The sequence below is a fragment of the Capra hircus genome, chromosome 11, assembly GCF_001704415.2.
Source record: "Capra hircus breed San Clemente chromosome 11, ASM170441v1, whole genome shotgun sequence".
NCBI lineage: Eukaryota > Metazoa > Chordata > Mammalia > Artiodactyla > Bovidae > Capra > Capra hircus.
The window spans coordinates 89,018,330-89,041,095 of record NC_030818.1 but is presented as its reverse complement, the minus strand read 5'-3'; the positions used below and the strand labels follow the sequence as shown (position 1 = coordinate 89,041,095).

At 43.3% G+C, this 22,766-nt stretch overlaps 1 pseudogene; it reads right to left on the bottom strand.

Moving 5' to 3' along the window:
- The window catches only part of LOC102189410, a 75,117-nt pseudogene that overhangs the window by 13,288 nt on the left and 39,063 nt on the right, over positions 1–22,766 (bottom strand).

Sequence of the window (22,766 nt, the reverse complement as noted above, 5' to 3'; positions counted from 1 at the left end):
GACCAGCCCTGGGGCTTGGGAGGGAACAGAGGTAGGACCCCACCCTGGAGGAGGGGGTCTCTGAGAGGATCGTGGGCACAGAAACTGTCCAGGTGATACCCAAGGATGCATAAGAGTCCCCAGGATGGGTGTCAGTGGGGACACATCAAACAGAAGGAAAGGCGGATCAAAGGGGATTAAAAAGGAAGGAGATGCCCATGGAGGGGCTTCCCAGATGGCACTAGCGGTAAAGAACCTGCCTGCCAATGCAGGAGGCTTAAGAGACACATGTTCAGTCCCTTGGTCGGGAAGGTCCCTGGAGGAGAGCGTGGCAACCCACTCCAGTACTCTTGCCTGGAGGCTCCCATGGACAGAGGAGCCTGGTGGGCTACAGTCCATAGGGTCACAAAGAGTCAGACACGACTGAGCGGCTGAGCATGCTTACCTATGGAGGTGGAATAGGGACTCCTGCCTGGGGAGAGCGAGCCAGAGACACAATTAGCGGGCTTGCAAAGATCAAACCATGAGGCTAGGATGGTGGCTTTCATTTACTGTAGTAATCTGGAATCCTGCTTGAGAATCTGGGCAGGGAGGAGAGGCCACCTGACAGATACAGACGAACATTCTGGAAAGATTACCTGCCTAGTAGTCAGGAAGGAACAGTTCTGGTGGCCCAGGGCTGCTCGGGCCAAGGGAGCCTTTAGAAGCAGTTAAGCCACTGAGGGCCAGTGTGGATGAAGCCAGGTTTCAAGAGCTGTTTGGGAAGCAGGACTGACTGACCTTGGCCTCTCACGGTCCATCCAGGGGCTCAGTTTGGCTCCTGGGTTTGGTTTACCAGGTGGCCATTTTGGCATTCTTAGACTGGAAATACAGAATGGGAACCACTTTGGAGAGATGGTTACATGTGGCTTGCACTTTGGGGTGTGCAGTCTACATCCTTAGGCATGTGAGTGCCAAGACCAGGGCCAAGAGCTGGAGATTGGCAGTCTCCTCTCATCTTTTTCCTCCTCCTCCTTCTTCTCCTTCTCATTTATAACCTGTCTTCACGCTTTCCTTACTTTGTTCTTTAGACTCAGAGTCCTGAAAATAAAGTTTATGGGTAAGGGGGGACATTGAATTGGTGCTTTAAGATGTCCACCAGAGGCCTGCTCTAAAAATGCCTAAATGGTTAGGAGAATGTGTTGAACCATTTGGCCATTTCCAGAAACTTATTTTACCTATATAGAAGCTTGGGTGTCAGCCGAAACAGGTGGGAAAGTGGTAAGAAAACAGTTTTTCATGAAGTTAAGAGAGGTTCTGGCCTTGATCCCTGGAAGAATGCATTGAGAACTTTTCAAAATGTGTGTACAGGCCTTAAATTTTGATCCTAGCTGTATTTAGGGACTAAATCCATTTTTCAAACCAATCAAGGATTGACGGCCAGAGAAATCTTTTACTTAGAGACTTTGACTGCTCCAACTGGTTAAAGAGGAGAGACATCTCAATCCATTGACAGAATGAGCCGGCTCTTTCAAACTTATATCCTATTAAAAGTCCTAACTATGGCCCATGGACATCTCAAAATAAAGACTCAGGATAGATCCCAACACTACTGACAGCTAATCGATGAATCCCAGCTGAATGTACCACATCAACAGCATGGCCCCATCCACAATGACCCCTTATCACTCCCCTCATCTCCACATTGCCTTCTCAAAATAAGAGTGTAGTGGCAGAAAATGAAGAGGAACTAAAAAACCTCTTGATGAAAGTGAAAGAGGAGAGTGAAAAAGTTGGCTTAAAGCTCAACATTCAGAAAACGAAGATTATGGCATCTGGTCCCATCACTTCATGGGAAATAGATGGGGAAACAGTGGAAACAGCATCGGACTTTGTTTTTGGGGGGCTCCGAAATCACTGCAGATGGTGATTGCAGCTATGGAATTAAAAGACGCTTGCTCCTTGGAAGGAAAGTTATGACCAACCTAGACAGCATATTGAAAAGCAGAGACATTACTTTGCCAACAAAGGTCTGTCTAGTCAAGGCTATTGTTTTTCCAGTGGTCACTTATGGATGTGAGAGTTGGACTGTGAAGAAAGCTGAGCACCGAAGAATTGATGCTTTTAACTGTGGTGTTGGAGAAGACTCTTGAGAGTCCCTTGGCCTGCAAGGAGGTCCAACCACTCCATTCTGAAGGAGATCAGTCCTGGGTGTTCTTTGGAAGGACTGATGCCAAAGCTGAAACTCCAATACTTTGGCCACCTCATGGGAAGAGTTGACTGATTGGAAAAGACTCTGATGCTGGGAGGGATTGGGGGCAGGAGGAGAAGGAGACAACAGAGGATGAGATGGCTGGATGACATCACTGTCTCAATGGACGTGAGTTTGGGTGAACTCCAGGAGTTGGTGATGGACAGGGAGGTCTGACATGCTGCAGTTTATGGGGTCGCAAAGAGTCGGACACGAGGGAATGACTGAACTGAACTGAAGCCTTCCTAACTCAAGCAAATAATAGAATGGATAGAACATGTCCTTTCAGTGTCATCTAAACCACCAAATTCAGATAGAAAGGAAAGCCCTGCAAGTCTTTGAAAATGGCAGAAACGTGGTGTCCACGGTGGGAGTAAAGATTCTTGGATCCTGCTGGACGTTTTGAACTTTCATGGCATCAGAGAAAAATATTCCAAACTCTGGGATCAAAGGCACGATGTTCAAATCCCATTTCGACCTCTCCTGTGTTATTTATTCTTTCTGTTTTCTGATTTTCTCAATGGTCAAATGGGAATAAAAGTACCTACCTGTACTAGTCAGGATTCTCCAGAGAAACAGAACCAGCAGGATATATTTGTATTATATATAATGAAGTGTTAGTCGCTCAGTCCTGTCCAACTCTTTGCAACCCTGTGAACTGTAGCCTTCCAGGCTCCTCCGTCCATGGAATTCTCCAGGCAAGAATACTGGAGTAGGTGCCATTCCTTTTGCCAGGGGATAAGCATTGAACCCAGGTCTCCTGCACTGCAGGCAGATGCTTTACCATCTGAGCCACCAGGGAAGCCCAGGTATGTATAAGAGGAGCTTTATTGTAGGGATTCTCCCATGGTGTAATGGAGGCTGAGAAGTCCCTAGGTATGCCTTCTGCAAGTTAGAGAACCAAGAGAGCCAGAGGTGTAATTCAAGCCCTAAGGCTGAGAACTGGGGAGTCTGGGATATAGTCCAGGTCAAGGATGGATGTCTCAGCTCAGACAGAGAGATAGAGATTCACCCTTCTTCTGCCTTTTTGTTCTAGTCAAGCCCTCAAGTTATGGATGATGTTTAATATTCAGTTCAGTTCAGTTCATTTCAGTTCAGTCACTCAGTCGTGTCCGACTCTTTGCAATCCCATGAATTGCAGCACACCAGACCTCCCTGTCCATCACCAGCCCCCAGAGATCACCCAAACTCATGTCCATCGAGTCGGTGATGCCATCCAGCCGTCTCATCCTCTGTCATCTCCTTCTCCTCTGGCCCCCAATCTTGCCCAGCATCAGAGTCTTTTCCAATCAGTCAACTCTTCCCATGAGGTGGCCAAAGTACTGGAGTTTCAGCTTTAGCATCAGTCCTTCCAAAGAACACCCAGGACTGATCTCCTTCAGAATGGACTGGTTGGACCTCCTTGCAGGCCAAGGGACTCTCAAGAGTCTTCTCCAACACCACAGTTCAAAAGCATCAATTCTTCATTGCTCAGCTTCTTCACAGTCCAACTCTCACATCCTCTGGAAAAACCATAGCTTTGACTAGAAGGATCTTTGTTGGCAAAGTAATGTCTCTGCTTTTCAATATGCTGTCTAGGTTGGTCATAACTTTCCTTCCAAGGAGCAAGCGTCTTTTAATTCTATAGCTGCAGTGATTTCGGAGCCCCCCAAAAATAAAGTCCGATGCTGTTTCCACTGTTTCCCCATCTATTTCCCATGAAGTGATGGGACCAGATGCCATGATCTTCGTTTTCTGAATGTTGAGCTTTAAGCCAACTTTTTCACTCTCCTCTTTCACTTTCATCAAGAGGCTTTTTAGTTCCTCTTCACTTTCTGCCATATGGGTGGTGTCATATGCATATCTGAGGTTATTGATATTTCTCCCAGCAATCTTGATTCCAGCTTGTGCTTCTTCCAGCCCAGCGTTTCTCATGATGTATTCTGCATATAAGTTAAATAAGCAGGGTGACAACGTACAGCCTTGACATACTCTTTTTCCTATTTGGAACCAGTCTGTTGTTCCATGTCCATTTCTAACTGTTGCTTCCTGACCTGCATACACGTTTCTCAAGAGGCAGGTCAGGTGGTCTGGTATTCCCATCTCTTTCAGAATTTTCCGCAGTTTATTGTGATCCACACAGTCACAGGCTTTGTCATAGTCAATAAAGCAGAAATAGATGTTTTTCTGGAACTCTCTTGCTTTTTCCATGATGCAGCGGATGTTTAATATTGATGAGGTTCAAATGCTAATTTCTTTCCTGGATCCCCTTACAAACATACCCAGAAACAATGTTTCACCAGTTATCTGGGCATCTTCTAGCCCAGTCTAGTTGACACATAAAAGTAACCATCACACTGCCTTACAGGATTTTCATGAGAATTAAGTGAGGTGATAATAATTGAAAGAATCTTTTTTTTTTTTTTTTTTTTTGCTAAATTGCTTCAGTCGCATCCAACTCTTTGCAACCCCATGGATTATAGCTCAGCAGGCTCCTCTGTTCATGGGGATTCTTCAGGCAAGAACACTGGAGTGGGCTGCAATTTCCTTCTCTAGGGGATCTTTCCAACCCAGGGACCATACCTGTGTCGCTTATGTCTCTTGCATTGGCAGGTGGGTTCTTTACCCCTAGTGCCACCTGGGAAGAATCTTACCTCTCAAGAATTCCTCTACCACTGTGCGGCTTTTCTTTTATCCACGCACCATCATTGTTCAAGCAGTCAAGCCAGTGCAGGGCCTCCACAAACACCGTGATCTTTGCACTGCTCATTCTTTTGTTCCCACTCACCTCAAGGGCCTCTAAGTGTTTCTCGGGTCTTAAACACAGTGTCCTCTTAGAAGTCTTCCATGACCTTCCAGAATGTGAAGTGCCCCTCAGTCCCGTAAACACAAGGTTTTCTCAGTAAGATATAGACTGAGATATCTCTTTCTCCTGTAAGAGATAGCCAAGAAACTTAGCATGGCCACAGTGCTCTTAACTTGATCCTCCTTACTCTTTCTGGCTTGTCTCTTATCGTTCCTCTCAAATTTGCATCTCCTTCATGGATGACTTGGGTCACCCTCTCTCTGACTTCCAACTCTTCCCATGTGGTTCGCTTAGCTGTCTCCTTCACTGGAGGCTTTGCCATACTCCCAACTCTGGTCCCCATGCTCCGTGTCTCCTATCATAGCCCTGATCCTGCTGGGTATGAACCATCTGCTCTTCTATCTGTCTCACCAGGCTGGGAACTCCTTGAGGGCAGACTTAATCTTGGCCATTTTCATGACCTTATTTCCTATTGCAATGCTTAACACACAGTAGTGTGGATATTCAAGTAAATAAATATGGCAAACTGCCTGCCCGGCTGAGGCATAGTTTTACAAAACTCCTTCATTAATCTTCTTCTGTGGCTCTTGACTGTCCTGACACCACCTCATCTTCCCAGTCTCAAATGGGAGATCAAAGACTGACTTTCTTTTGCATGATACAGCAGGCTTAACACTCGAAGGCAATGTCTTTAAACCAAGGGAAGATTAATTTCAAGAGGAAATATGTGTTTTAACTTGGTTAGCAATAGGGAAGAATTTGGGGCTACTTGCTTTTGATGGGTTTGTTACGACACTGTTACGAACTATTCGAACTAAATAGAGCTATTTGAATCATTTGTAGATTTCTGGTGCCATTTCCAGACTGACAGCATCAGACTCTGGAGGTGCAGGGATTGACACTTTGGGGATCTCCCTTCAGAATGCCTGTCCTGTGACCTATGAAGTCACTATGCAGAGAGTAGAAGAAAGTATCCAACTAGACAAAATGCACTGACCATACAAATTATCTAATTCTTCCTGGATTTTCTGAAAATCAATAGGTGGTCTTTTGCGAGCATGAGATACAGTTGTGTGTGCGCGCATCTCAGTCTCTCAGTCATGTCTGACTCTCTGTGACCCCGAGGACTGCAGGCCGTTGGGCTCCTCTATCCATGGAATTTTCCAGTCAAGAACACTGGAGTGAGTAGCCATTTCCTTCTCCAGGGGATCTTCTCAACCCAGGGATTTAGCCCAGGTCTCCTGCATTGCAGGCAGAGTCTTTACTACCTGAGCTACTAGGGAAGCCCGTGAATACTGGAGTGGGTAGCCTATCCCTTCCCCAGTGGATCTTCTTGACTCAGAAATTGGACCAGGGTCTCCTGAATTGCAGGCGGATTCTTTACCAGCTGAGCTACCAGGGAAGACTTTTTTTTTTTTTTTTTCTCATCATCAAAGAGGAGGGGGTGCTCACTCAAAGCCTGTAGGAGTTGATTTTCTCAGCACCCAGGTGGAAACAGGCTCTAAGACAGATACCATTTCATTTTAAAAGGTGAATAACGTCCTTAGTATAAACGCACAATGTATATATTAATTCTCACATGTAGCACTATTTCGTTAGTTCATTAAGGAAAAGCCTAAGGCTCGGAGGTGAGGTGACTCACCCAGAGCTCCTATGTGGCAGAACCAGCTTCTAGGGGTATTTCTCTCAGCACATCCCATGTTATTTTCAGCACAGCAGTGGACTCCACTATCCAGCCATGTTTTCACCATTCTGTGTTTTATTTGTTGTTGTTCAGTCTCTAAGTCGTGTCTGACTCTTTGTGACCCCATGGATTATGGCACGGCCAGGCTCTCCTGTTCTTCACTATCTCCAGGAGCTTGCTCAGACTCATTGCTATTGAGTCAGTGATGCCATCTCATCATCTGTTGTCCCTTTCTCCTCCCACCCTCAATCTTTTCCAGCATCAGGGTCTTTTCCAATGAGTCGGCGCTTCGCATCAGGTGTCCAAAATATTGGAGCTTTGGCTTCAGCATCAGTCCTCCTAGCGAATATTCAGGGTTTCCTTTAGGGTTGACTGGTTTGTTTTCTCCTATATTTTGTACTTACCTCTAAATTAAATTTAAATTGACTCATTTTCTTGATACAGAGATTGTGTGTGTGTTTCTTCTGGTTTTCTAATACTTTGGGGAAAAATAATATGATGTCAGTGAAAAGAACACTTAAAAAAGAAAAACACATGAAAACCATTAGATCGGTTGGGTAATGTGGGCAATGTGAAACAAGCTATCATCAGATCAATAAATTTGATAGGTACATAGATACATGAATACAGATACAGATCAATATCAGAAGGCACTGCAGAGCAAGCATGAAAAAGACCTTACCCCTTGAAGGAAAGGAAGCACACTGGATGAGGGTCACGTGCAGGAGCATCATCCGACCCTCCCAGGGTCCTCCTCGAGGTGATCCAAGCATACCCAGTACAGCTGCTAGGAGTCAGGTACAAGGCTGAAGTCTTCGTGGCTTGAGGCATCTCAGGAATGGAGTTTGGGCCACCAAAGAGGTTAGAAATTAAATGCATAATTAAAATCTGAGCTTTTCGCTCCATGCACATTATACCTCAATTTTTAAGAAAATAGGGCTTCCCTGGTAGCTCAGTTGGTAAAGAATCACCTGCAATGCAGGAGACCCCAGTTTGATTCCTGGGTTGGGAAGATCTGCTGGAGATGGGATAAGCTAACCACTCCAGTATTCTTGGGCTTCCCTGGTGGTTCAGATGGTAAAAAATCTGCCTGCACTGAAGGAGACCTGGGTTCAATCCCTGGGTTGGGAAGATCCCCTCCAGAAGGGAAAGGCTGCCCTCTCCAGTATTCTGGCCTGGAGAATTCCATGGACTGAGCGACTTTCATTTCACTTAAAAAAATAAGATTTAAATGTGAATTTATTTCTTATTGCCTAATACACATACAGAGAAGGCAATGGCAACCCACTCCAGTACTCTTGCCTAGCAAATCCCATGGACGGAGGAGCCTGGTAGGCTGCAGTCCATGGGGTCACTAGGAGTCGGACACGACTGAGCAACTTCAGTTTCACTTTTCACTCTCATGCATTGGAGAAGGAAATGGCAACCCACTCCAGTGTTCTTGCCTGGAGAACCCCAGGGACAGGGGAGCCTGGTGGGCTGCCGTCTAACACACAGAGTCGGACACGACTGAAGCAACTTAGCAGCAGCAGCAATACACATACATCACACAATCTCTATGACCTTAGTTTCTTCATCTGAAAAACGTGTGTGTGTATCAGCGTGTGTGCCTGCTCAGTGGTGTCCAACTCTTTTGCAACCCTATGGATTGTAGCCTGTCAGACTCCTCTGTCCATGGGGTTTTCCAGGTAGGACTACTGAAGTGGGATGTTTCCTTCTCCAGGGGATGTTCCTGACCCAGGGATCAAACCCACATCTCTTACATTTCCTGCATTGGCAGGCAGATTCTTTACCACTTCTGTGCCTGGGAAGTCCTGTTTCTTCATCTGAAAAATATAACTATTTATTGAGAACCTGCCTTGTGCCAGACGTTCTTGATACCCAAACAAACATCAGCTCTTAACTTCACAATGATCCTGGGAGGGAAGTATAGCTATTTGACTTGACCCGGATCAGGCTGAGCCCACAGGTCACAGGGACATTATTGTATGGGTTACTTCCTCCTCTATAAGATTGTTGGGAAGATCAGACTTCAGATGTGGTGTAAACGGGTGTTCATTGGTTTTGTTATTGCAACTACTGATTCCTCATCATGAAGAAGAAACATCTACCTTGTTGTTGAGACAGAGGCCACCTTGGTCTCAACTCTCCAGTTTCCAAAGCTACGTCTCATCTCTTTTGTCTGACGAGGTGACTGTGCTGGGGACTCGCCACCTCTCTGCCTTGTTTCCAGAGTTTGACATTCTGAAAAATCCAAAGAGTGAGGCGAGCAGCTGTAGAAAAGTAAAGACACATTTGCAAGATGCTGTGTGGCACTTTTCTTCCCTCTTGCTCCCCTAAATGCAGACAGAGTGCAGTGTGACTAATTACACCGGGAGGAAAGCAGAAGCTCTCAAGTTAAAGTATTTTGGTAATCATGTTTACCGCGGGTAAAGTACGTCTGCATTAAATAAGTCAAAACACAGTGCGCAAAATTTGGAATGATTCCTTGAGCACTGCAAGGACGGAGTTAGATGCAGAAATGATATAATGTCCAAGTCGAAACACTACAAGAGAAGATAAACCATCTGCTTCAACTAACTAGGATCCACTTGAAAATGCTAATCGTATGCCAGTAGGATGATTAAACTACATTAAAAAAAACACACACACACTTTTTCGGTAAGACATACAATGCATTTATCAGTGAGACTGAGCTGCCCACAGATGGGAGGAAAGTTATTAGCTAAATGAGATGACCATCAGTATCAAAATGTGAGTCATAGGTTTTTAGAAGTCTTATTGATTGCCTAGGCTCGGTTCTGCCTCTGTGTTTGCAGATGGTCCAGAGAAGGTACTTAACTTGTCCAAAGACTCACGGAAGTTTAATATGAGATGAGGAAATTGCTCTGAATTCACTGCTCTTACAGTGACTCTTTTAGTGGAGAACTGAGTTCTACATTGATGGGAAAATGCAACCCCATCATTACTCAATCATAGCCATGTTGATGCCAGGGTCCAAAGAGACCTTCACAAATTTCTAAGTGCAGAGCGCTAACTTCTCATTTTCTGAGAAAAGTATCTGGATAAGAGAAGAGTCACTATTTTCTCCACCACAACACCTCCAGAATGTGCAGCACACATACTCTTGGAGACAACCTGCTCTTGAATTGAGGCAGATGAAGCTCTCGGCACGGACCTCAGCCTGGGGCACACCTTTCCTCCCTACTGTCAAGGACATGACGTTGCTGGTGATACAGTGCATGCAATAGCACATTTCTGAGCGCTCTCTCTATAACTGTTGAGCATTTACACCTAAGATTACACTTAACCCTACCAAAATTTCTGCATTAGATTGTGAGGGCTGCTGTAACAAAGCTCCACAGACTGAAAACCTTCATCAGTAGAAAGACATTGGCTCACAGTTCTGGAGGCCAGAAGCCCAAAGTCAAGGTGGATCAGCCCTTCCTTCTGAGGGCTGTGAGGAAAGGTTCCAGGCTTTTCCTCTTGGCTTGTAGATGCCCGTCTTCTGCCTGTATCTTCATGCCCCCCTCCCTCTCTGTGTGCCCTGGTCTAAATGCTCCCTTCTTTTAAGGACACCAGTCATAAATGTTTAGAGCCACCCGAATGACCCCATTTTCACTCAACTTGTAAAGACTCTATCTCCAAATAAATCACCTTCTAAAATACTGGAAGGTTTGGACTCCAACTTACACATTTCATGGAGTGCATAATTAAGCCCATAACACGAGGCTGTCATATATATATATTTTTATTCTCATCCTGGAGTTGAGGTAACCGAGGTTCAGAGATGGTGACTAATGGGCTCAGAGTCACAAAGCTGGTAGGAAGCAGAACTTGCCTGAAGCCACAGGACCAAATGGAAAGCTTTTGTTTTTCTTTCTAAAAATAGTGTGTGTGTGTGTGTATATATATATATTTTTTTTTTCTTCTTTTTCTTGTGAAAGTGAGGGTAGGGTCAAACTGATAGAAAAGGCATGGTTCTCTGACCAGGTCCTGGAAGCATTCTCTCCTGGAGAACTCCATCAGGAATCTCTTTTTCCTAAACGAAATAAGAAGCAGATTTCTGACTGTTGGTCTGCACTTCCCCAAGCCCCCTGAGCTGTGCTTCAGATTCTTGTGGTCCCAAGCATGGTCTGATGTTCTGTGCCTCAGCTGTTACCAGCTCATAAGTGTCAGAACAAAAAGCTGGGGGCACAGCCTGTTAGGAAGCCAAGAGGCTATCCCGACTCCACCTGGGGGAAGCTAATGACTACCAATGCACACCATCCCCTCTGACAGGGGATTTCTTCTGACAGGGCAGATTCCTCAGCGAGAGAAGTGACTACACTTGGGAAGAGAGAAAGATTGGGGTGGGAGGACCGGGAGTCTTGACAGAAATTCTTGAGCTGAAATCCTTGGAAGCAATAAAATGGAGGAAAGACAGAGCCAAGGTTGCTGGTTACAAGGAGAACGAAATACCCAAAGTCAATCAGATCCGTTAAAGCTATTAGCACTCTTTTACCAAGATGTCCCTGTGTAATAACTGGGTGAAAACCACTTCCTTGTGAACCACTTTTGTATGAGTTCCATTGGGAATTTAAGGCCAGGTGAAACAAACAAGGAAACCAGGACATGACTCATGGGATGGAGTGTGACACGCTGAAGGCAGTGGAGTCAGACAGAGCTGAATTTGTATCCTGTGACTGTGGGCTTTCTCACTGGTTCTGCCTGACTCTTTTAGAGTCAGCTTGCGTGTTGTAATACATGCTTCATGATGGTATCCTAACAGATAGTGATAACCCAATGAGATAAAATGAGTAGAAATGTCAGCAAGCTTTGAATATATGAGGTCCTTAGCATACATTTTAGAATAATAAGAAATAACTGCATAGTCAGGGAGAGATGACTGGGAGCAGGACTTCTGTTTGTAACTCAGTCACCCTTCTTCTGAACCTCAAAGAGAAAAGAGCATATCCATCCTGAAAAATATCTCAAAGAGAGGTTGTGTCATGAAACAGAAAGAGAACCCCCTACATCATAATGCTGTAAGAAAAACTCCTGAAGAGCAGAGTTCCAGTGAGGTCCATTGTGCACGTAGAAAGTTGGCTATTTCATAGCGTGGCCACCTGGCCTGCAGAGCAATTCTGGGCTCCTCTAGGAAAGGCGGTGCATCCCTGAGACCAACGAGGAGGTCAATGGAATGGGCAATCCTGGTGCCTGACTTGTGTTCACTCTTCAGATGGGTGCTAAGGGTGTTCAGCTGCTGGGGCTATTCCGACTGGGCATGATGTCCCCCTTCAGTTCCTTTTTCTGATGCACACTGTTTAAAATGCCTCTGGCAACTGGAAAATTCTCGCATCCCTGCACATAGACGAGGAGACTCAGGGCTAAGTGTGGGGAATGCTGGTGACTGAACTGCAGTCGCCCCATCTCCTGTGTACACTGCACATTCAGTTCTCCAGCATTCACAGCTAACCCTCAGTCTCATATTTTTTCAAATGAAAAAGAGTCTCTCCAAGTGGCTTGCTGATAGGCATGTAGCTAGTTAGTAGCAGAGTTGGGATGCAAACTTAATCTAAGTTCAACATTCATGATCTTTTCAGCGGTCTCCAACTTTTTTGACACCAGGGACTGGTTTAAAGGATGACAAATTTTCCGTGCACCAAGATAGGGTGGATGGTTTCGGGATGATTCAGGCTCATTACATTTATTGTATACTTTGTTTCTATTATTATTATTACATCAACTCTACCCTAGATCATCAGGCATTAGATACCAGAGCTTGGAGACCTCTGCTTTTTATTATAGTTAGATGCCTCAGTTGGTAAAGAATCCACCTTCCACGCAGGAGATTGCCTGCAATGCAAGGGACCCAGGTTCAATCCCTGGGTTGGAAAGACCCTTGGGGAAGGAAATGGCTACCCACTCCAGTACTCTTGCCTGAGAAGTCCCCATGGACAGAGGTGCCTAGTGAGCCACAGTTCATGGGATCGCAAAACAGTTGAACACAATTTAGCAACCAAACTGTTATACTAACAAAATAACCAAACAAAAACCCCTAACAATTACATAGAATTGCCTAGATGCCAGGAATGGTTTGCATACTCTGTGCAGAGCAGGTACTCATATCACTGATTTATAGGTAAGAATCCAGAGGGGTGGATGGCTGGGGTCAGACACACAGCTACGAAGGAAGGAACTGCGATTTCATCCCATGTGGTTGGACCACTACCCCCATCTCCCGTACTTCCCCACTGTATCAGGGTGCCAGGGCTGCCGTAACGAAGTTCCCTAAACTGGGGAGCTTCAAAAAGAGAAGTTTATTTCCTCACAGTCCAGGGAACCAGAAGGCCAAGTTCAAGCTGCCAGCACGGCTGGCCCCAGCTGAGGTCTCTGGGCTGGAGTTGTACACTGCCACCTTCTCCCTGTCCTTCACGCCCTCTGTCACAAGAGCTTCCTTTGTGCGTATGTCCGTGTCCTAATTTCTTCTTATGGGGACTCTACCGGAGGGATCAGGGTCCATTCCCATGATCGCGTCACATTCTGAGATACTAGAGATTAGGACTTTGACATATATTAATAACGGTCAGCCCACAGCAACCACTGTACAAGGCTTTCTTCCTCTCCAGTGGTGGTGGTGGTTGTTTAGTCGCTCAGCCATGTTCAACTCTTCGTGACCCCGTGGCCGTAATCCACCAGGCTCCTCAGTCCATGAGATCTTTCAGGCAAGAATACTGGAGTGGGTGGCCATTTCCTTCTCCAGGGAATCTTCCCAACTCAGGGATCAAACTCGTCTCCTTCGTTGGCAGGCAGATTGTCGATCACTAAGCCACCGGGGAAGCCCTCCCCCAGCCCCCACAGTACCATTTCCAATTGCAATTTTGCTGCTTTGCTTTATATTGGTCCTGTTGCTGCATTGGCCCACGCTTGTGGTCTAGCGTATCTTACCTTGATGTGTGAATGCTGAATGTATCAGATAATGAGGCTCAATGCCCCCCAGAAATTCTCACCCTATGAAGTACCTATCGACTGATCTCAAAAGTGCTCTGTTCCCGAAAGCCACTATTTCTTATTTATGAATAACAACAACAACAAAAATTGTAAATAGATCCAAACAGTTGGAGAAGGGCAAAGGCAGAGATGTAAGTCAGATAGACTGACTCTGGGTAAAATAGAACAGCTTGCTGTATACTCTTGAAGTTGGAGTTACAAAAATCTAGTGTGACATGAGAAAATATTTGTTTTACGATTAAGACAAAATAGTGAAATAAAAATTATATGTAAACATCGTCATGCTTAAATATAACACTGCAAATAAAAAATAAAAGATGGGGAGGAATGAATTAAATTGTTCACACTGGTTGCCTTCCAGCCCTTGTGTAGGAGTGATTTTTTTCTCTCTTAAGATTTCTCCCTATTTAAAACATTTACAAGTTGTTCAGTTGCTAAGTCATGTCTGACTCTTTGAGACCCATGGACTGCAGCACACCAGGTTCCTCTGTCTACCACTGTCTCTACCACTGTCTCCCAGAGTTTGCTCAGATTCATGTTGATTGAGTCAGTGATGTTATCTAACCATCTCATCCTCTGCTTCATTCTTATCCCCTTCTCCTTTTTCCTTCAGTCTTTTCCAGCATCAGGGTCCTTTCCAGTGAGTCTATTTATAGTGTACATAAATAGGTAGATGGCACTTTATAGTAAAATAAGTAATAATCTTTAAAAGTAAACAAATGTCTTAAGAGTGATTGCTTTATAATTTAAATTCTTTTTGGACTGAACAGTCTGGTTGAGAAAAACATCTGCCTTCTTAAAACAAGAAGGCAAAGCCTTAGATCTTGTTCATGGGGCAAGTGACGCATTTTGAATGAACCTACAGAGCTAAGCGTTCCTGTCAAAGCACTCTCACAGATCTCAGCTACTTAATTCTCAAAGCCATCTTTTTCAGGATTTTGGGCAATTATTAATATTATAGCAGGATATAAAGAGACAAAGCCTGAAAGGATCAGAAGCCTGGGAGTCCAGGAGAGACACGACCGTGACGTCTGCTTTCTTCTGGTGTCCTCTGTGCTTTGGTGCTAACAGTATGTTTCTAAGTTTCTTTCTAAAAATGCAGGGTTAATTTTAAGTAGAACAGATTCTATAAATGATGGCTTCCAGCTGTATAAATGGTAGTACAGAATTTCATCTCTAATATGCATGTTCTCGATTTTAAAGTAGTGTAGTTCTTTACCAAATTTTAACACACTAGAGGTGACCAGTGTATTAATCTCTTTTGGAACGGCTCTGAACATTTTTTGGCACGCATTCCGTGAATATATTTAAATTCAAGTCAGATATAGCATTAAAGATGAAGGCTATAGCTCTGCACCAGCCCTCAGAAGATTCAGGCGTATCCAAAAATCTGTGATTATCTGAAGTCCATATGTCCAGGCACTACTACAGCCTAACATGAGCCTGGAGTTCTCAGTCACTGATGGGCAAGGGTCAGGCAACCCTGAGAGGTTCAGGCCCCCGCTCCAGTTTTGTTATCATCTGTAGAATAATATGAGAACATATGACATGGCCCTGCGTGATTACATTTTAGTATTGATAGCTCTGGAGCCTAGACTAGTTTTTGTTTGTTTTATTTGCTTTAGGTTTAGCTTGTTAAATTTTCCTATTTGTCAAGCTTTATTATTTTTCACATCATTATTTTTTTTATTGAAAGACAACTGATTTGCAATTTTATGCCAGTCTCTGTTGTATAGCAAAGTGACTCAGTTATACATTCTTTTCCTTATATTCTTTTCCATTGGTTTACCCTAAGTGATTGGGTATAGTTCCCTGTGCTATATAGTAGGACCTTGTTGTTTATGCATTCTATATGTAATAGTTTGCCATTGTGACTTGACTATAAAAGGATTTAGATGTCCCTGATGATCGATTTGTTTTAAGCAATAAATTTTTTCTTATTTATATTTTAAGCTTTTGCAACAGATTCATAAATTAAGCCCTGAAGATACATGGCAAACTTTTTAGAAAAATCACTATTTGCATGTTCCTATGATTCAAGATATTTTAATCTTGTGCAGCCATATAAAAATATCAGAATAAATTAGATCTTAAAGAGGAGATTGAGTTATCATCAATAACCTTGATTTCAAATGCTTATGCCATAAAACAGTTTCATGTTGCAATTGCTTGATTAATAATAAAATACTATAAATATGAGCTCATAAAACACATGTGTAGTAAAAAAAAAATACTTGATTCATCTGCTTTATATTTTAGGGATCTCCCTAATAGCTCATTTGAAAATAATTTTTCTGTTTTTTTAAAGTTTGAAAAATGTTCAAGTAGACCAACACCATACTAATCCTGCTTCTAAAAGCAGAAATTGCTTACACTGTAACAGCATTTTCACTTTCCTGGAATTCATGTTCTGATTACTCATTGATTACTTTCAGCCTCTCCCATGCTGCTTGAATTATTTCCAATTGAACCTGGATTCTGGATTTTCCCTGGGAAATAACCATTTACTCATTGCTTCTGTTGTTATTCATTAGACTGATGATCAATCACAATAGTTAGCACCAAGCCATGTCTGTACAAGGCGAATGGAAACACATTTTTCATCTTCTGTAAACCACTTCACAGGAGACACAGCCATCTTTCTAACCTTCGCTTTCAGGATGTCTTATAAAGTCAGATTCCTAGATCTGGAGGTTAGCAAAAAAACTTTCAATATAGGAAAAAAGAAGTTGGCTTTCCACTATGAGTCATTCTGAATTTCCTTGTTGTCCCACTAGAAATCAATGAGGACCATAGGTACCCTTAGGAGGAATCTTGGAACCTTGGGGGTCCCCGTCCTGTCACTGTTTGAGGTTAGGGCTTATTGGCATTTGGTTGGCAAGAGTCAGAAATGCTGGATGCAGAAAAAACATATTGCTCTAGCTTGTGAAACTTTCAAATCCTTCACCAGAGATTCATGCAGGTGAAAATCTTTTGAAAACTATTTGAACCTAGAATTCAATTTCATTTTACAACTGTAAACAAAGAGCTCTCTTTGTAAAACTTTATTACATGCTGAATGTTCCAAGAATATAGCTTACTCATAACTGAAGGGAAGATTATCTTTTGTCTTATGGAAATTTTACCAACAGTTAATTGCATGTTCAAAAAAAAAAATCACAGCATCATGGCAGTACTGCTGGTGGTATTTGGGTGATGACTCAAATATCTGAACCACTTCTCAGTTATGGCTGTCACAGCCACAGCCATTCTGTGCATAGAAGCAAGCATCCCCCTGCTTCATTATCCCCCTTCATCAATCCCACAGTTTTTACAGGAAGAGGAAGCGCAGTGTTAGTATAGTTTGTGGTTATTCAGTTGCTCAGTCATGTCCAATTCTTTTCAACTCCATAAACTGCATCACATTAGGCTTCCCTGTCCTTCACCATCTCCCAAAATTTGCCCAAACTCATGCCCATTGAGTCAGTGATGCATGCAACTATTTCATCATCTGACCCTGCCCCCCTTTCTCCTCCTGTGTTCTGTATTTCCCAGCATCACATTCATTTCCAATGAGTTGGTTCTTTGCATCAGGTGGCCAAAGTATTGGAACTTCAGCATCAGTCCTTCCAATGAATATTCAGGGTTGATTTCATTTAGGGTTGACTTGTTTTATACCCTTGCAGTCCAAGGGAATTTCAGCAGTCTCCTCCAACACCACAGTTGGAAAGCACCAGTTCTCAGCCGTCTTTATGGTCCAACTCTCACATCCATACAAGACTACTGGAAAAACCATAGCTTTGACTAGACGGACCTTTATTGGCAAAGTAATGTCTCTGCTTTTAAATATACTGTCTAGGTTTGTCATAGCTTTCTTCCAAGGAGCAAGCGTCTTTTAATTTCATGGCTGCAGTCACCATCTGCAGTGGTTTTGGAGTCCAAGAAAATAAAGTCTGTCACTGTTTCCATTGTTTCCCCATCAATAGGCCATGAAGTGATGGAACCTAATGCCATTATCTTAGCTTTTTGAATGTTGAGTTTTAAGCAAGCTTTTTACTCTCCTCTGTCTCCTTCATCAAGAAGCTCTTTAGTTCCTCTTTGCTTTCTGCCATAAGAGTGGTGTTATCTCCATATCTGAGATTTTGATATTTCTCCCAGAAATCTTGATTCCAGCTTATGCCTCATCCAGCCCAGCGTTTCTCATGATGTACTCTGCATGTAAGTTAAATAACCGGGATGACAATACACAGCTGTGACACACTCCTTTCCCAATTTTGAACCAGTCTTCTGTTCCATGTCCAGTTCTAACTGTTGCTTCCTGACCTGCATACAGGTTTCTCAGGAGGCAGGTCAGGTGGTCTGGTATTCCCATCTGTTTCAGAATTTTCCACAGTTTATTGTGACCCACATAGTCAAAGGTTTTAGCATAGTCAATGAAGCAGGAGTAGATGGGTTTTTTTTCTGGAATTCTCTTGCTATTTCTATGACCCAACAGATGTTGGTACTTTGATCTCTAGTTTCTTTGCCTTCTCTAAATCCAGCTTATACATCTGGAAGTTCTAAGTTCACATACTGTTGAAGCCTACCTTGGAAGATTTTGAGCATTTCCTTGCTAGCACGTGAAATCAGTACAATTGTGCAGTAGTTTGAACATTCTTTGGCATTGCCCTTCTTTGAGATTGGAATGAAAGCTGACCTTTTCCAGTCCTGTGGCTACTGCTAACTTTTCCAAACTTTTGGGCATATTGAGTGCAGCACTTTCATAGCATCACCTTTTAGGATTTGAAATAGCTCAGTTGGAATTCCATCACTTCCACCAGCTTTGTTCATAGTGATGCTTCCTAAGGCCCATTTGACTTCACACTCCAAGATGTCTGGTTCTAGGTGAGTGATAACACCATCATGGTTATCTGATCACTAAGATGTTTTTGTAAGTTCTTCTGTTTATTCTTGTCACCTCTTCTTAATATTATCTGGTTCTTTCAGGTCCATACTGTTTCTGTCTTTTATTGTACCTATCTTTGCTCAAAATATTTCCTTGGTATCTCTGATTTTTTGAAGAGATCTCTAGTCTTTACTATTCTATTGCTTTCCTCTATTTCTTTGCATCATATATATGGTTGCATATTGATTTTTCACTTCAAATACAGAAATACAGAAGATGAAATTAAGCAGACTCTTCAGTTCACTGTATATTACCTTCAATTTGTGCAAGCTAATATTCATTGGAAGGACTGATGCTGAAGCTGAAGCCCCAATGCTTTGGCCAACTGATGTGAAGGCCTGACTCACTGGAAAAACCTTGATGCTGGGGAAAATTGAGGGCTGGAGGAGAAAGAGATAACAGAGGATTAGATGGTTGGATGGCATCACCAACTCAATGGACACGAGTTTGGGCAAACTCCAGGAGATAGTGAAGGACCGGGAAGCCAGGAGTGCTGCAGTCCTGGGAGTCGCAGTTACAATCTTCATAACACATCCCCATGTCTAATACAATCCTTTTGATATTAGGTTGGCAAAAAGTTTGTTCCAAGTGAAATTGGAAGATACATTTCTCATATTCACTAAGAACTTTATTGAACAATGTGTTCATTCACTGGCCAGATGAAATTTTTGGCCAACCTACTATTATAAAATGAATGTCTTTCTGTTAGTATGTGATTTTTCAAGATAGAAATTATTGATATAGTTGCCAGTAAGTTGCACCTGTTACCTCTTTTTCTTATATTTTCATTAAGCATCACTTCTTTAAGTTCCACCCAAGGGGGTATGCATATATCAAAGCGGCCAACATTAGAGCCCTACCCTGATTGCAGCTTACCTCTTCAGGATGTATATCTGCCACAGCTTACATTCCCTGTCCAAAAGGACACAGGTGGTTTCTAGTCTCTACCATCAGGAAAGTAGCCAAAGAGCATCCTAGCCCATATTTTCTTATGCATACGTGAAAATTTGTTAGGATTCCCCTAGGATATACCTAGGGAGATAATCCCTGAAGTTACTGGCTGCAGCTATGCACTGGAATCCCCAGTGACTTGGCAGAAAGACCCACCTGCAATGCAGGAGACGCAACAGGAGCCGCGGGTTCCATCCCTGGGTCAGGAAGATCCCCTTGGTAAAGAAACGGCAACCCACTCCAGTATTCTTGCCTGGAAAATCCCACAGACAGCCCAAGAGGTCACAAAAGAGTCAGACACAACTCAGAGACTAAACAGCAACAGTTAGGAGTCCTTCAGGGTCCCACTTACACTCAAACATATGTGAGTTGATTGATTCGTGTAAGGCAGGTTTTCAGAAAGGCCATATCAGTTTCTATTCCCTGCAAGAGAATCTGTGCCTATAATCTCACCCCTGTCACCCATGACATTGTCCTCTTTTATGGTCTTCTATTTGTTGAGGGAGAAGAGTTAATAATCTTGAAATCACAACTTCATGCATTTCTTAATTCTCTAATTGCTAATAACTGGAAACCCTTTCACATGCTTGTTAGGAGTTCCTTTCATAATTCAGATATTAATCTTGTGCCAGTTTTAGACATTACAGTTATTTTCTCTTCTCAGAACAGAAAACTTTAATTTTGAAGTAATCAAATGAATCAATTCCTGCCTCATATTTAATGCTCTAGAAGTTGTTAAAAGGCCGTAGCTTTCCTTAATCACAAAGATGGCATCATTCATTTTTAAATTCATGCCATAGTTTTATCATTAGCATGTAAGTTGTGCTGCACACACTCCAGAATCCTTGCCTGGAGAATCCCATGGATAGAGGAGCCTGGCGGGCTACAGTCCGTGGGGTTGCCAAGAGTCAGACACGGCTGAGTGACTGGCACTAACAATGCTGCCCGCAGCTCCATGTGGCAGCCCTGGTGCCCCCATCCCTTTGACATCTTTGATTCCTTTGGCTCAACTCTGGTGTGGCATCAACACCACCCTGTAGCTCCATAATGGCTTTGTAGGATGTCTGAACATCTGGCCCATGATAATAAGCACTTGTGAAGAGGGGATCTGGGACAAAGCCTAAGAGAGCTGAGTTCATGTGAACTGCAGGGACGAGCTGTTGTGACTGTGTGTCCTTCAGTTCAGTTCAGTCTCTCAGTCATGTCCAACTCTTTGTGACCCCATGGACTGCAGCACACCAGGCCTCCCTGGCCATCACCAACTCCCAGAGTTTAGTCAAACTCATGTCCATCAAGTCGGTGATACCATCCAACCATCTCATCCTCTGTCATCCCCTTCTCCTCCCACCTTCTATCTTGCCCAGCATCAGGATCTTTTCTAATGAGTCAGTTTTTCATATTAGGTGGCCAAAGTATTGAAGTTTCAGCCTCAGCATCAGTCCTTCCAATGAATACCCAGGACTGGTCTCCTTTAGGATGGACTGGTTGGATCTCCTTGCAGTCCAAAGGACTCTCAAGAGTCTTCTCCAACACCACAGTTCAAAAGCATCAATTCTTTGGCACTCAGCTTCCTTTATAGTCCAACTCTCACATCCATACTTGACTACTGGAAAAACCATAGCTTTGACTAGACAGACCTTTGTTGGCAAAGTAATATCTCTGCTTTTTAATATGCTATCTAGTTTGGTCAAAGCTTTTCTTCCAAGGATCAAGCATTCTTTAAATTTCATGGCTGTAGTCACTATCTGCAGTGATTTTGGAAAGTGAAAGAAAGTGAAGTCGCTCAGTCATGTTCAACTCTTTGCGACCCCATGGACTGTAGCCTACTAGGCTTCTCCCTCCATGGGATTTTCCAGGCAAGAATACTGGAGTGGGTTGCCATTTCCTTCTCCAGGAGATCTTCCCGACCCAGGGATTGAACCCGGGTCTCCCGCATTGTAGGCAGACACATTACCGTCTGAGCCAGCAGGGAAGTCCCCCCCAAAAGTAAGTCTCTCACTGCTGCCATTGTTTCCCCATCTATTTGGCATGAAGTGATAAGACTGGATGTCATAATATTAGTTTTCTTAATGTTGAGTTTTAATCCAACGTTGTCACTCTCCTCTTTCACTTTCATCAAGAAGCTCTTTAGTTCTTCGCTTTCTGCCATAAGGGTGGTGTCATCTACATATCTGAGGTTATTGATATTTCTCCCAGCAATCTTGATTCCAGCTCGTGCTTCATCTAGCCCAGTACTTTGCATGATGTACTTTGCTTATAAGTTAAATAAGCAAAGTGACAATATACAGCCTTGACATACTTCTTTCCCGATTTGGAACCAGTCTGCTGTTCCATGTCCAGTTCTAACTGTTGCTTCTTTACCTGAATATAGGTTTCTCAGGAGGCAGATCAGGTGGTCTAGAATTCCCATCTTTTGAAGAATTTTCCACAGTTTGTTGTGATCCACACAGCCAAAGGCTTTGGTGTAGTCATAGTCAATAAAGCAGAAGTAGATGTTTTTCTAGAACTCCCTTGCTTTTTTGATGATCCAGCGGATGTTGGCAATTTGATCTCTGGTTCCTCTGCCTTTCCTAAATCCAACTTGAACATCTGGAAGTTCATGTTTCACATACTATTGAAGCCTGGCTTGGAGAATTTTGAGCATTACTTTGCAAGCATGTGAGATGAGTGCAATTGTGCAGTAGATTTTGAGCATTCTTTGGCATTGCCTTTCTTTGGGATTGGAATGAAAACTGACCTTTTCCAGTCCTGTGGCCACTGCTGATTTTCCAAATTTGCTAGCATATTGAGTGCAGCCCTTTCACAGCATCAGCTTTGAGGATTTGAAATAACTTAGCTGGAATTTCATTACCTCCACTAGCTTTGTTCATAGCGATGCTTCCTAAAGCCCACTTGACTTCGCATTCCAGAATGTCTGGCTCTAGGTGAGTGATCACACCATCATGGTTATCTGGGTCATGAAGATCTTTTTTGTATAGATCTTCTGTGTATTCTTGTCACCTCTTCTTAATATCTTCTGCTTCTGTTAGGTCCATACCATTTCTGTACTTTATTGTGCCCATCTTTACATGAAATGTTCCCTTGGTATCTCTAATTTTCTTGCAGAGATCTCATCTTTCCCATTCTATTTTCCTCTATTTCTTTGCATTGATCGCTGAGGAAGGCTTTCTTGTCTCTCCTTGCTATTTTTTGGAACTCTGCATTCAAATGGCTATATCTC